A 16,103-nucleotide genomic window follows, 5' to 3' on the forward strand; every position below is an offset into this window, starting at 1 on the left:
TAAAAGTCACCATAAATTAAGGGAGCATTAATTAGTCTGCAGTGGTACCAATGATGTAAATACTATTTTAAGTGCATTGGAAAGAGATTATTGTATATGATTATATAATAAAATGGATATTTTCAGATTCTTTGCAATATTATTTTAAGGGTACCTTTATTTTAATAAGGGGATCAAACAGATCTCTGAGCTATGTTGACAGAAGAAAAGGTTAATATAGGAGGTTGGCAAATGGCAAGTAGGGACAATAAAAATGTCGTTTAAGATAAACATGTCATATAACTGTACCAAGCAATACCTTTTCCACTATTTTAACCAACTCTCGAAGAACAATACTACTTCTTTTCATTATTTCATTCATTGTAATATAAAAAATGGTTTGGTAAGAAAATGTACAAGATGTCGGATCAAAGTTAAAATTATATGAACTACTAATACTACGTGTACTACTTATGCATATGGAACCCTTTATATTATGAGCCTGTTTAGCTTAGCTGATTTAAAATAGTTGACAAACATTAAATGTTAGATAAGAATTTTTAAGTGTCGAATATAATGTGTGTTTTCCTAATATAAGTTGTAGGAGTATTAAATCCATGGACCTTGTCAATGTTGTAGGAGTATTAAATCCATGGTCGTTGTCACACTTCCCAAGTATTCTGGATTAAAACGCAATAATTTTGATACTATTATGGTCTGCTGAAAATTTAAGTCTGACTGATGAGTAAAGAGACTGAATCCAAAAGCAGCAGTCTTTTAAGACAACAAGATACTAGTCGTAATATTCCTGTAATTTAAATAGAGTTCTTAAATAATCCCTCATGGATTTGGGTTAAGTCGCTAAAATCAAAGTCTCACGTGATTTAATTCCATTGAACGAAGATAGAAATATATATCCTACTCCCTCCGTTAACTTTTACTTATCCACTATTCGTAAAATAGATTTTAATTTTTACTTGTCATTTTTCACATATCAAAATAAGATAAATTCTTTTTTCCTGTTTTAACCTTAACATTAACTACTCATTTCAAATCATTTTTTAAAATCAATACCATTATATAGCAATTAATATGAGCATCATGGTAAAATACACATTTTATTTATTATTTCTTAAATAGCGTGAAAAGTTAAAAGTGAACAGAGAAAGTCCTGACAATAGTACTACCTCTGGTCCGTTGGTAACATATTGTAATATGTCCTTTTAGGTCTCAGCACACTCTGATCTACTCGTAATAACCTTAATTATAACAATATTTTTCTAAATTATTCTTTATTCCTCTAATGCGGGATGCTTTCTGCACCAAATTGTCATTTATTAAATTCTTTTGCTCTCTTAAATGTCTCACTTAATTAATATTTCACAGATTATAAAGGTAAAAAGTGAATTTCAAAAATAATAAATGATACTTCTTACTCCCTCCAGATCAAAAATAGAGTCCACTTAATTTTTTTTTCTTGGATCAAAAAAAGAGTTCACTTAGAAAAATCAAGAAAGAATTAACTTTGTTTTTCCATATTTTTCCCTATTAAGTGTTATATGATCAAATCCCAATGCCTATTTAATTAGGGGTAATTTAGTCAAATTACCTATTTTTGTCTAAGAGTTAGTATTTTCTTAAGGGGTGTGCAAATGGCTAAGTGGACTTTTTTTTTTTATTATTTTTTATCCTGAGAGAGTGTTTTTTAAACCATTAAATTTTTTAGCATGATTTGGGATTTAACAAAAATTAGTTATATTATTTAAAATAAGGCTCCAGATGATATACAATGTAATTTAGAGTGTGCAAATTAAGAATCATCCCATAATAAATGGTTAACCTACTTTAACGTGCATGAATATCTAACCCAAACAAAAGAGAATCAAGCTCATCACTAATGCATTGCTACCATGCTTTATCACGGATGCACCATAAGTATGTGCAGTGGCGTCTGGAATGTTGTTCACCATATATAGCGACGGTGCCCCTGAGCCTGTGTTAACTATGTTGACACACAAAAGATCCTTACAATACTAATGAACTCTTTATGCTATCTGAAATTAACTCACTGATCTAACTAATCTCGATTGCATCTTATAAAGTTCATAAAAAATGAAAAATGCTTCTCATAAGGAGTTTTTTCATTTTTAAGGCTCCAATCCTATATCATCCCTCTGCACCATATTACTTGTTTCATTTTTCTCTTTACATGTCTCTTAAGTAATCATAAATAAAAGTGTATTTTTACTACATTACCCTTATTTTTTTATAATAAATTATATTCTAATCAATATTGGTTACTTTTAAAAATAATTAATGTTAAGGATAAAATAGAAAAAAAAAATTAATTATATCTTAATTTGGAAATTGACAAATATTTAGGACGTATATTTTCAATAATGTGGATAACTAATATTTGGCTGAAGGAATACTTAATTTAAGGTGAAACGATCTCCTTTGACCTACTACACTCTTTAATGGTTACATTACTATGTATTTAAAATAAATAAAAGACCTAAGAAAGCAACCTTCAAGAGATCGAAAGCTAGTCAAATTGAAGGCTAAAGTTTATGTCCTTTTTCATGTAATTATGATTTTTGATAAATACAAGTTAGTAGTTATGCCTAAATTCTTCCTCCTAAGGCTGGAACCTTACCCCAAAAATAAAAATAAATAATAAAAAAAAAAAATCTAGCCAAATTTGGCACAAAAAGTCAAAGACACATCGGTCAGCCAAGAGCTCGTGTTTCGATCACAACAAAACACGCAAATCGGTTGTAACGATAATTTTAAATTGAATACTTCGACATTCCCAAAGTAAAGTTTCATTCTTAGCTCTACCGCGAACTAATATTAAAATTATTATTAAAAGTTTTTAATGCAATTCATAAATAGCAGATTAATCTACCTAGAAACATTACTTAATCTACCTAGAAACATTACTACTACGTACTATTCTGCTAATTAATGCCAGGTCTCTTGATTAGATCAGTACAAATCAATATAAGTGATAAGTACAAACTAAATGCTTCACAATTCACAACAGTACCAGAGTCGGTTCCATTCTATCTAGTTCTATGGTTTGTTACGTGGTTCATATTACCTGTCTTTTATATTAAGTTTTATATATTTTTTAAAAGGAATATTTTAATTATACGAATATTTACATAAACTACTTTTTATCTCTATCTTAATTAATATTCAATTAATTGGAGTAGCAAGGATGAATTTGAAGAGAAAAAAATAATAGTACGTATTTTTTATTTTACGAGTCAACTATTTTTTCAAATTCTTTTTTCCAAAATAAGTAACATTTGGGATGGGAGGGAGTAATATTAAATTTTAAAATTGTAATGTAATTCAAAAAATAACAGAAAATATGCTCTTTCATTAGTGTCTACTAGAAATGTTCTACTACTATTTTTTTAAAACATTTGGGTCATATGTTTTTTTGCCTATATATCACATAAAATAAATAGAAATATCCGAAATAATAATGATATAATACCTGATACTGTTTCGATCAATATAGTATTGACTTCTTTTGCTTTTCTGATGTTTACTGAATTGATTTGTATAGAGAGGTTAATAAAATCTACTTGAGGTAAAATATAACAATAATCATTATAACTTTTCGAAAATTCAACTGCCAAATCTTTTCTAAAACGCAAGAATGTCTATGATTTGAGTGTCAAGCTGGGTTATGAATTACGTTAACAACAAACACTAAATTTGGACGACAAATTATACATTTAGGTGAAAATTACACTGACTCTGAAAAGCTATCAATGTTACTTTTTTTAATAAATAAAATAATCATTTTGGATGCTAAGTATAAGTCACTAATTTCAATTTTTGAAATGTTTGAAAGATTCTCAAAAATAATAAGATGCTTGGGAATAAGATGGACCAAGACAAGAAAAGAACTCTAGCAAAACTATAGTTGTTTATAAATATAATGATCATTTCTATAAAAAAAAAAAACGGTTTTGCTTGATGTTATATTGTTATTGAGGATTGATAGCAAGACGTTGCAAGATAGAAAGTATTAGAAAATTATACAAAAACTTTGATTCCTGTACACTGAGAAATTATATTAACTTCTTGTTTCTTATTAGTATATAAATTATACTCCATTCTTTGGATATATGGCTAAAACTGTTATAAAGTATTTTCTATGAATCGTCACACAGACAATATAATTTGAACGCAATACTAAGTTATAAACCATTTTTCTATATCTAAAAATACATTTTATGTGATTCCATTGAAAATTATTTTATCACAATTTGTAATAATCATATTTCTAAATTCTAACCCACATTAAATTAAAAGATCGACAATCTTCAAGCAACATTTTGAAGTGTTTTTTAAGAAAGCTTTTACAACACAAAAAATCATGCTGAATAGTCGTAGTAGTCTTTTTGGAATTTTGTGAATATTCCCAAGTTTTGAAAAACAATTGTAAACTAATTTAGGGATCTCAAGTACTTTTCACCGATAAATTGACCATGTGACAGAACCTTCCTCTCCAGTCTCCATGCACAATATATTACAGTATCTGACAGAACCAACTAGCGTTGTTCGTGGGTTCTATCTTATTTTAATCTGGGGAGATAAACATTTGGAGTAGTCAGCGGAGGTCGATTTAGAATTTTAATCTGATGAATTTAACTTTTAAAATTTTAGTTTTGAATTCATTGTATTTTTAAAATTATTATGAATTAACATTTATTATTAAAATCGTGTAAGTTTTCACCTTAATAATCTATACTCCGTTTAAAAAATACTGAACCCAAATGAATCGGTGCCGAAACGCTGGATTTGGCACTTATAATTATGAGAGTTGAGACCTTATTTATAGTATTAATTAGAGGCCTATAAGCGTGTTAGTGTTATGATTTTAATGATGACAAATTGTTGTGTAGGTACTGATATTTGGCACAAATATCTGATTTAGTGTCATTTGCATTTCACTTCTTAGTACTTTAATCGCAGTTTTGAATGCAAATTGTTGTATAGGAGCTTATTTTGGTATGTTTGTATGAATAGGTACAACAAGGACCAATGGAGGGTATTCTGAGTAGTTTCTGATTGATTCCGAGGCTTTGCACGTTGATTGAATGTTGGGAAGGAAGTTCCAGTACTTGAAGGCAGAATCCGACCACTGAAGGGTCTCATGCGCTGGCCATGCATTGCACAGCCAGCGCACAAAAAACCCCATCTCTGAATCTCAGACAGGCCTTGTACTAGGATGTGCCGCACAAGCAGCACACATAGGTGATCATGCGCTGGCCTTGCGACGCATAGCCAGTGCAAAAGCGGCGTCAGGCGCTTCTCGGGAGGCAACCCGAGTTTGTAATGTAACAATTCAAAATATGAGAAAAGTACAAAAAAGTGTTGTGCCACGACCTTAACTAAGGCGCTGGTTGGGAGGTGATACGCTCAAATTACACCTATTAATGGCGTAAAGCGGACGTTGTCAAATATAGTAACCCAACAAGGTTGGGGTCGAATCCCACAGGGAATATGGAGAGAAAAGAGTACTAATCGTATGCGATACCAATCTTTAAATGCTTTAATCCTATTCCGGATAGTTTGAATTGATTGTTGAATAATGTAATTGAATACTTTGACTTAGAATGTAATTAATATGAGAGAGAGACTAAGGTTGTGTTTCCCAATTTGATTAGATATTATGCTTCGGATTTCAATGTGATATACTTCTAATGGTTGTTCTAAGAATATGCACTTGATCTCTTAAAGACTTCTTAATGTTTCCCAACAGTTAAGCAGTATTTCCTCTTTATGATTCTTCCGAATATAAAAGAGTTACAATCGAAGAGCGACCAATAATGCCAATTTAGACTTATTCTTATTCCTAAGTTAGTCTATTAAACGAGGGTTAACGCCTCGAGTCATTGTTATTCAATCTTACCAATATTGACTCTCTTTCCCAAGAAAAGTCAATATAATGGCTTCGGCTAATGCTTGCAATCATTACCCAACGTTACAACACAAAGATAGAATAAATAACAACAACCATTATGCATATATCAATAATAGAAACTCATTCACATAATACCCATCATGGGATTCACAACCTTAGAATTGAAATTAGCTACTCATAATGTTTCTTGACAGAAAAAGCTTAAAGATTAACATAATACACTTACAATACTAATACAAGATGGAATGAGAGTGAAGTTGTTGCCTTAAATGCTCCAATCACTTCAAGATTAAAAATCTAGGGTTTATGCCTCTAAAATAAAATCTGAATAATGAATTAAAACCCTACATTATGTATTTATAGAGCCAAAAATCGCGCCAAGTTTCTGGACAAAAATGCCCTTACGCCGCATTGTTACGGACCGTAACTCAGGTTACGGTCCGTCCTTCATTTCGTCATTTGACCACTTCGACGTTACGGCCACCATGCGACGGACCGTACCCTGTGTTACGGTCCGTCCTTCTGAAGCGTAAGTGGTGACAATTACTTGGCAACTCTCTGGAATTTTGGATGATGTTACGGTGAAGGGTTACGGACCGTAACATGAGTTACGGACCGTAACACTAAACCGTAACACTGAAGATTTTATTGAAACTCTCTGGAAATTTAGCTCATGTTACGGTGACATGTTACGGACCGTAACATGAGTTACGGACCGTAACACTTCACCGTAACACTGATGGTTTCAATGAAACTTTCTGGAAATTCAGGCCTTGTTACGGTTCAAAGGTACGAACCGTAACATGAGTTACGGACACCGTTACGGTTCGTAACATGAGTTACGGACCGTCGCTTAGCTCAAATTTGTCCGTTTTTCCAGCATTACTTCTCATTTCCGATCCTTAGTTAATCAACCCTATAAAACACAAAAATAACATAAGAAACAATATAAAAACACTTAAAATCAAGCAATATTTCTAGTTACAAAGGCATAAAATGTGCCAAAATTCACGGCACATCAACACCCCCAACTTAAGCTTTTGCTTGTCCTCAAGCAACTACAACAATACTCACTACTAACACATGACATCTTAGCAAAATAAGAATGACTACGGTGGTTTTGGCATGTGTTCCTAGCACGGACTCTTCAATTCAAGAAAAATATTTAGGCTCTTATCCATCTCCTATTTGTGACACAAGATGCACATTTCGGAAAAATGTCAATTCACTATGCAACCTCAATTAATGACATAATCATAGTACGGGGGCCTCTATGCACATGAATTTCAACTTCCGGAAAGCCAGTTACTTTGAAACCTACAATCCTTATGCCCTCACATAGACCAAAGAATGTCCCAACACACATTTACGACATAAATGGGACAGAAGACTAAAGAGACAGAAGAACACTCACACTCACAAAGAAATTTGCATACCATGCGTGCACATACCATAGGCTTGCCTTTATTTTCCATGCATTCAACTTTGAACAATTTGATCGTGATCACATTAGGACTTTTTGGGCTTGTAACATTGGCTTAGGGACGGGTAGGATGAATATTTGGGTATCGGTGACTCACTCTCCTCGACACTTCTTTTTGACTTCATTCACCATTCTTCCTATCATTTCCGACCCTCCATTTTTAGCGTGGATTTATTTAGAACTTTGAACAATTTTTTTTTTTTTTTTTTTTTATATATATCCACGCTGAATTATGTCCCTTTATATTCGTGATTACCCCCAACAGGCCTTTGACCTCATTTTCCTCATCTTTGACTTATCACCCCCAACTTAGGCTTTTAGCCTCATTTTCCGCATTTTTGACTTGTCACCCCCAACTTAGGCTTTTAGCCTCATTTGTCAATCTTCCGTGTCAAGGAGGGACTTGGTGCCAAATGGGTTTATTCGAAGAAAAAGTCTATAGGCTCAAAAATGGGAGACTAGGGATCATTTTCTGTACGGGCCAGGCTCATTTAAGATACTTTGGGGTTAATACAAAGAAAACCTAAGATCACTTCACAATCTAATTCTCCTTAGAATTCACGCACGACCAACCGGGCAAGTTCTAGATTGCAGGCATCATATGCAAATAGAAGCTAAAAACTCACAACACAATGGCATAAGGATTGTTTAAATACTCCGACTTCATTTCCGTTTGAAGATTTCACATACATAAACACCCTTTCTTTGCAATGTCATTAAAAGAACCATACATGTCAATATCAACAACTCAGTTTTGATGTACATCACAAATTATTTTTCGGAGGGATATCATTGAACTTGTAAAAACCATTTTTATCTATGCTAGAAACACGGACCACCACCACTTAAGTCAGCATTACTTTACTTCTATATTAAACATTCTAAACATGCTAGGTTCAACATACACACAACATTCTTCGGGAATAGAAACACATAGCAAAGAACAGCCGAAGAACGTCCTACCACATACTTGTTAATAAAAACAATACCAACAAAACAAAACAATAACAATTGTCTTAAACACATGCTTACTATCACAATTTTGATAAGATATTTACCAAAACAAAACAATAAAAACAATATCCAGTATACTAAAACATCAATCCCAACAACCAATCAGCAAATACCACACCCCCAACTTAAAAGCATGCATTGCCCTCAAAGCATCAATATAACGCAGTAAAAAATTTGGAGGGCCTCCCTGGAGCGCACTAGGCACTCGAATCTGTCGCAGCATCATGGGGTGGAGCAGTGGATGGGGGAGAAATACGGTGAGCCGGCTCTGTAGGCTGAGTTGAGCTAGAAGTAGCTCCTGCGGCGTCGGAACTTAACCGGGACTCCTGGCGGATTCTTTTCAAAGTACGCCGCTCCTCTTCCTCATTCTGTGGGCGTAACTCAGCATATGGATCAAGACTTTGGAGAATGGGCTCGAGATCTGGCGAGGCTCTGCTTCGCTTCCCTTTGTCCAAAGAGGGGATATCCTCCTCCAACTCCTCGTCGTGCTGTTCCTCAACCGTGTCATCGTTGTCATCATCCCCTAGTAAGCTCTGAATCGGCTGGTATAGGGTCTGTACCCACTCCGTGTGTACTTTAGGAAGCTGGTCTGTCGCCACAGCCACTTCCTGGGCCTTCAATTTCTGCACATCATCCTTGACAGACCGCAACTCACTCCGAATAGCGCCCAATTCCATAGTAGGGTGTGTCCTAGTCAGCTCAGTCATCCTGCGCTCAATACCATCTATCCGGGAGTGGATTTGTAATGATTGTAGGTGGTCCGCAGCCATCTGTTCTTTTATCTGTTCTTTTATCGGTCGCAGCGCTGCATCAATAGCCCTTTTTGTGTATAATTTTAGCTCAGTCATGATCTGCTTGACCTGCCTATCTGTGCGATCCGCTTGTAAGACCACCGCCCCAAAATTGTCCCGGTTGAACATCATTTTTCTCGCAAGCTCGGGTGGGACTCCTGGTGTTGCCTGCGGTGGTGCTGGGCTTGCTCCAGTGGAAGAGGTAGGACCACCCGAAGTAGGTGCGGCTGGAGGTGGCATAGGCTGTGTAGCATGATCAGCCGGTGGAGCCTCAGAATCTGTGTGCTGATCCGCAGTAGCTCCCTTTTCACCCATGATAGCCAAGGGTATAACATCTGATCCCGTAGGCCCCTCCGGCACCTCAGAAACCGATGCAGAGGGCAACGAACCCTGGCTGAACACCTCATCTTTCCCTTTTGTGATGTCATAAATATGGCTGGCAATCACACTGTGATCGATATGGGGTAGGGGTTCTGGTTCTGCACGCAAGCATAGTAGCGTAAGCAGGCATGGATGAATGAGGGAAGTGGCCGGCTGGGTGGCTCTCTCTCGGAGGTCTTCGGCTATCAGTCGCCCGAAGTTGATCTTATATCGCGACATTATGGAAGCCACAAGAACAGCCCTGTCTGGAGTCAAATAATTATCTGATTGGGTAGGACGGATTCGGAACAGAACAATTTGCCACCAAAACTTTGCCTCTGGCGTTAGGGTGTTTTTCCAAATCCGCGTGGTGGCTGTCAACTTTGGCACTATGGACCATTCAGGATCTGTTGTCCGTGCAATAACAGAAGCTACCCATTTTCGGACGGGGATTGTATCCTTCTGTTCAATTTTGTAGGCAAACTCCCCTTCTTCCGCTGCTGTAGGCTCTATATAATCTTCCCCGAATAGTGTTTTATTTATAGCCGATGGAGAGACATCTATCTTCTTTGTCCGGAATACAACCTCATTCATTGCCGGTACTTGAGTTGCTCGCTGCCCTTTCTTCACTACTTTGAATACAACTGCCCCATATGAAGCGTAGAATTCCCTAACAAAAACCGATATGTAGGACCCAACGGGGTTTTTCAAAAACTCCAACTTGTGGAATCGGATAGTATCACTAATGCCGGGATATCCTTCGATTCCATCGAAGATGACATTCCGTTCCTCGAAAATACTCCGCCTTGGGTCCATTCCCTCACCTTTTACCCGCTCACACCCCTTGTTATACAAATCTTCAGATCCCTCCACATTAAACCGGAGGATCTTCTCAGTCATAGTTTGCAGCCGAATGTCAAGTTTCCTTCTTTCCTGTTCGCGCTCTTTTTCGCGCTCCTCCGCAGTAGACTGTCTAATGGGTGGTTGAGGTCGGTGTGTTGGTGTGATAGCCCGCTGGGGTTCACTTTGGCTCGACGAACTCGACGAGCTCGACTCTCTTAACTCCTCAGTCGAGGAGGAACTTTCTGATTGTGGGTCTGGTTGGCTGGGTGCAACTGGTGGGGGTGGCTTGCTGGGTGCGACCGGCCTCTTTTTAGGCCTGGTGTCCTTGATCAGATCGTCGTCGCGCAGCCGTGAGGTTACCTTGCTTGCAGTACGACCTTTTCCTTTTTGCGCGACCTTAGGTGAAGCCTTCTTTGATTGTCGTGGTTTACCCATACCTGTGGAAGGAAAAGTTAGATATGATGTACGAGAAGTTGTAAAAATTTTACACCTTATGAATTTAAGCCAAAGACTTTAATTAGGTCAGGTACCGTAACACAGTCGACGGACCGTCGATGGTGTTACGGGCCGTATCTTCATCCGTAACTGAAATGGTTCAATTAAGCAAAGGGACCGTAACACAGTCGACGGTCCGTATCATAGTATACGGTTCGTAACGTCGCACCGTAACGTGATCAAAATTTCCAGAAAAGTTACTGGAAATTTGAGAGATGTTATGGTATAATGTTACGGTCCGTCACTCGTGTTACGGTCCGTAACACCTCACCGTAACGTCTCTCAAAATTCCAGAAGGCTTTCATGGAATCCATCGATGTTACGGTGTGATGTTACGGTCCGTAACGTACGTTACAGTCCGTAACACATAATGACGGGCAATAGAGTAGCAAACAAATGGCTTGGCCAAATTTTATCGTTTTAAGCACGAGGCCAAGATTTTCGACTTAATGATCCATGGGTATGTTGTGAAACAATATTATATCCCCTCACATGCCTCGGGTTACTCAGACTTCACCCGATTTTATTAAAGTTTTCATTGGGGACTTGTATCGAACAGTTGGTGGGCAAACCGATTTAGTAATTTCACGAATGAAACCTTCAACCGGATTTGCCCTCCAATTCAGTGGGAAGCAGTTGCTTGTACCCACGAATCTTTTAAACAACACCAATACCAATCCCAACCCCCAACCAATGTCAAATCCCCCATAACTTATCAATTTAAATGCAAACTCAATCAACACAGCCCAAAACACGAATTTCAACACATATTTTACGAAATTACTCATGAGCATCATAGAACTCGCATTGATAGCTAAAAGAAAAGAGTAAAGACATGTAATACCTGATCGTTGGCGATTGTAAGGATGAAACTCAACTTAAAACAGTGATTGTGGATAAGAAAATAGTAATGAGATTTTAGAGAAATATGGGGGAGAATGGGAGGAGGATGAAGAGAGGAGGATGTGAAGAAGAGAAGAGAGGATTTATGAGGGAGAGGGAGTTGAAAAACGTGTGAAGAATCGTTATAATTTGGAATGGGAACCGTCGGTAATGTATTTAAACATTTCCGACAATTACGTTACCTGTTACGGACCGTATCATAGGATACGGTCCGTATCTTGTGTTACGGTTCATCAAACGACCCCGTTTCGTTTATTCATTAATGACCTGGCAGTCCAATCGACGGACCGTAACTCGTGTTACGGTCCGTATCACCTGGCGTAACATGTTGAAAATTTCCAGTGAAGCCCATATTTTGCATCAAAGTTACGACACAGTGTTACGGTCCGTAACACGTACGACGGACCGTAACTCGTACCGTAACACTCTTCCTCACCCTTCAGTGATTTTTTATTTTTTTCTTTTTGCCTGTTACGCTTCATGATACGGACCGTAACAAGAGTTACGGGCCGTAACGTGGAGCGTCTCGCCTTGGATCACTTGGTAGTTATTTGGTCCCTTCAGTTCTCAAAATCCCACCACATTAGCACATCAACAACACAAAAGAATACAATGAAAATACAAACTTTAAACTACTTACAAAGCGGTAAATGTGGGTTGCCTCCCACACAGCGCTTGGTTTAACGTCACGGCTCGACGTGGTACCTCATTTTCGAGTTCAGGAGCCATATTTCAAACGATACCTATCCACGACCTTACCATCATCAATACACCAATGGTAATGCTTCACTCTTTGTGCATTCACCTTAAAAGTCCGAGTGCCATCCTCGGATTTCACCTCAATGACGCTTCCATTTGGGGACACACTCACAATTTCAAAAGGACCAGACCAACGAGACTTTAACTTGCCTGGAAAGAAGTTCAGGCGTGAATTGTACAACAAGACCAAGTCTTTTGGCTGAAAATCCCTTTTTAGGATCTTCGAGTCATGATAGTATTTCATCTTTTCCTTGTACAGTGTTGCACTTTCATAGGCATTGTACCTAAATTCATCCATCTCGTTGATTTGAAACAACCGCAGCTTAGTTGCTTCATGCCAATCCATATTCTGCTTTTTCAATGCCCAAAGGGCTTTATGCTCAAGCTCAATAGGCAAATGACATGCCTTCCCAAATACCAACTTATACTGTGAAGTCCCTATAGGCGTTTTGAATGCCGTGCGATATGCCCATAAAGCATCATCCAACTTTTTAGACCAGTCAGTGCGATTCACATTGACCGTCTTTGCCAAGATGCTTTTTATTTCTCTGTTTGAGACCTCAACCTGACCACTCGTCTGAGGATGATATGGAGTGGCAACCCTGTGATGCACGTCATATTTTTCAAGAAGATCAGCAAATGGTTTATTGCAGAAATGAGATCCACCATCGCTAATAATAGCTCTAGGAGTGCCAAATCTAGTAAAGATGTTCTTTTTGAGAAACGCATTGACTCTCCTACCATCATTGTTAGGCAAGGCCACCGCCTCCACCCATTTGGAGACATAATCCACTGCGACAAGAATGTATTTCAGGCCGTAGGAGCTCACGAAGGGCCCCATAAAATCAATTCCCCATACATCAAATAGCTCCACCTCAAGAACAAAGTTCATCGGAGTTTCATGCCTCCGACCTATTGTGCCCTGGCGTTGGCATTTATCACAAGAGCGTGCCAACATATTTGCATCACGATAAATGGCTGGCCAGTAGTAGCCACACTCTAGCACCTTGGCTGCTGTTCGATTTCCACTGTGATGTCCACCAACTGGAGAATCATGGCACGCTTTCAAGATGTCCATCACCTCAGATTCCGCCACACATCTCCGGATCATATTGTCAGCACACGTTCTGAATAAGTAAGGCTCATCCCAACAATACTGTCGGCAGTCTCGCAAGAACTTCTTCTTTTGATATGTCTTCAACTCTTCAGGAACGATGCCAGTTACCAAATAATTGGCAATATCGGCATACCATGGTGCCACATCATTGGAAATGACCAAAACTCTTTCATCCGGGAAAGTGTCATCAATATCTAGCACATCACTCGGTCTCCCTGGTGCTTCCAGTCTGGAAAGATGGTCAGCTACTTGATTTTCTGACCTTTTCCGGTCTCTGACTTCAAAGTCAAATTCTTGTAGCAACAACACCCATCTTATCAACCGAGGCTTAGCATCCTTTTTCGCCATCAAATAGCGCAATGCAGCATGGTCAGTGTGAACCACTACCTTGGCACCCAACAAATAAGCCCGGAACTTTTCAAAAGCATAAACAATAGCAAGTAATTCTTGCTCCGTTACTGTATAGTTCAGCTGGGCTCCATTCAATGTTTTGCTGGCATAATAAATTGGGTGTAGGATTTTGTTTAGCCGCTGACCAAGCACAGCACCAATTGCAAGACCACTGGCGTCACACGTTAATTCAAAGGGAAGTGACCAATCTGGGGACACCACAATCGGTGCGGAGGTTAATTTCAGCTTCAACTCGTCAAACGCCTTGATGCACTTTTCATCAAAATTGAATTTGGATTCTTTTTCTAAGAGTTTGCACATGGGATTTGCAATTTTTGAGAAGTCTTTGATAAACCTTCTATAGAATCCGGCGTGCCCCAAGAAACTCCGAACTCCTTTTACTGAAACGGGCGGAGGGAGTTGTGAAATCACATCAATTTTAGCTTGATCAACCTCAATCCCTTTTTCTGAAATCTTATGGCCAAGGACAATGCCCTCCTTGACCATAAAATGACACTTCTCCCAGTTGAGCACGAGGTTGGTTTCCTCACACCGTTGCAGCACCCGATCAAGATGACCCAAACATTCATCGAATGAATCTCCCACCACCGAGAAATCATCCATGAAAACTTCAAGAAAGTTTTCAACCATATCAGAGAATATGGACATCATGCATCTTTGGAAGGTAGCTGGTGCATTGCAAAGACCAAATGGCATCCGGCTGAAAGCGAATGTCCCATAGGGACAAGTGAAAGTAGTCTTTTCTTGGTCTTCCAACGCAATGTTGATCTGGTTGTATCCTGAGTACCCATCCAAGAAACAGTAATAAGATCTTCCGGCTAGCCGATCAAGCATTTGATCAATAAAAGGCATAGGGAAGTGATCCTTGCAAGATGCGGTATTCAGCTTCCGGTAGTCCATACACACTCTCCAACCGGTGACAGTCCTTGTTGGAATCAACTCATTTTTCGAGTTAGGGACAACAGTGATGCCCCCCTTTCTTTGGCACACACTGAACAGGGCTTACCCAAGGGCTGTTGGCAATCGGGTAAACCACCCCAGCATCTAACCACTTAATGATCTCTTTCTTCACCACCTCTTGCATCGGTGGATTTAATCTTCTCTGATGTTCAACACTCGGCGAACTTTCCTCCTCCAACTGTATTCGGTGCTCACAAATTCCGGCGGGAATCCCCCGGATGTCTGCAATAGTCCAACCCAGAGCTCTTAAATGCTTTCTCAAGACTACGATGAGTCTTTGAATTTGGCCCTCATTCAGAAGCGATGACACAATAACTGGAAGAGTAGCATTTTCTCCAAGAAATACATATTTAAGATGTGATGGCAGTTTCTTGAGTTCCAGTTTCGGTGGCTCAATAATTGATGGTTTTGCTGGAGGAGTTGTTCGTTTCTCTAGATCAAGAGACAATTTCTTGGGCTCATAAGAGTAAGACCCCAGACCTGTGAGTGAATTCACTGTCTCATTATATCCCTCCATTTGGTCGGCATCAAAATTCACCAAGATGGCCAACAATGCTTCGCTCAAGCATTCTTCCTCCATTTTAAATTCCACTGCTTCATCCACCTTGTCAACAGAGTTTATGACTGAAATGCTTTGATAAGGACTAGGTAACTTCATGCCTTTGCTAGCGTGAAAAGTCACCTCCTCATCGTTCACCCGGAACTTTATTTCGTGCTTTTCGGAGTTCATAAGAGCCCTCACTGTGGCAAGGAAAGGTCTTCCCAGAATAATAGGAATTTCTTGATCAATAGCACAATCAAGAATCACGAAATCTGCCGGCAGTAGAAATTCCCCGATTTGAACCAGCACATCATCAACTACTCCAACTGGCCTTTTTATCGATCTGTCAGCCATCTGCAACCTCATGGTAGTTGGCCTTGGCATAGCTAGCCCCGATCTCTTAAAAATTTCCAGGGGCATAAGATTTATGCTAGCCCCGTTATCACACAAAGCCCTGGCAAAATTTTGCTGCCCTATGGTGCATGGAATTGTGAATG

This window comes from Lycium barbarum, chromosome 6 (genome assembly GCF_019175385.1).
Source record: "Lycium barbarum isolate Lr01 chromosome 6, ASM1917538v2, whole genome shotgun sequence".
In the NCBI taxonomy this organism is placed as follows: Eukaryota; Viridiplantae; Streptophyta; class Magnoliopsida; order Solanales; family Solanaceae; genus Lycium; species Lycium barbarum.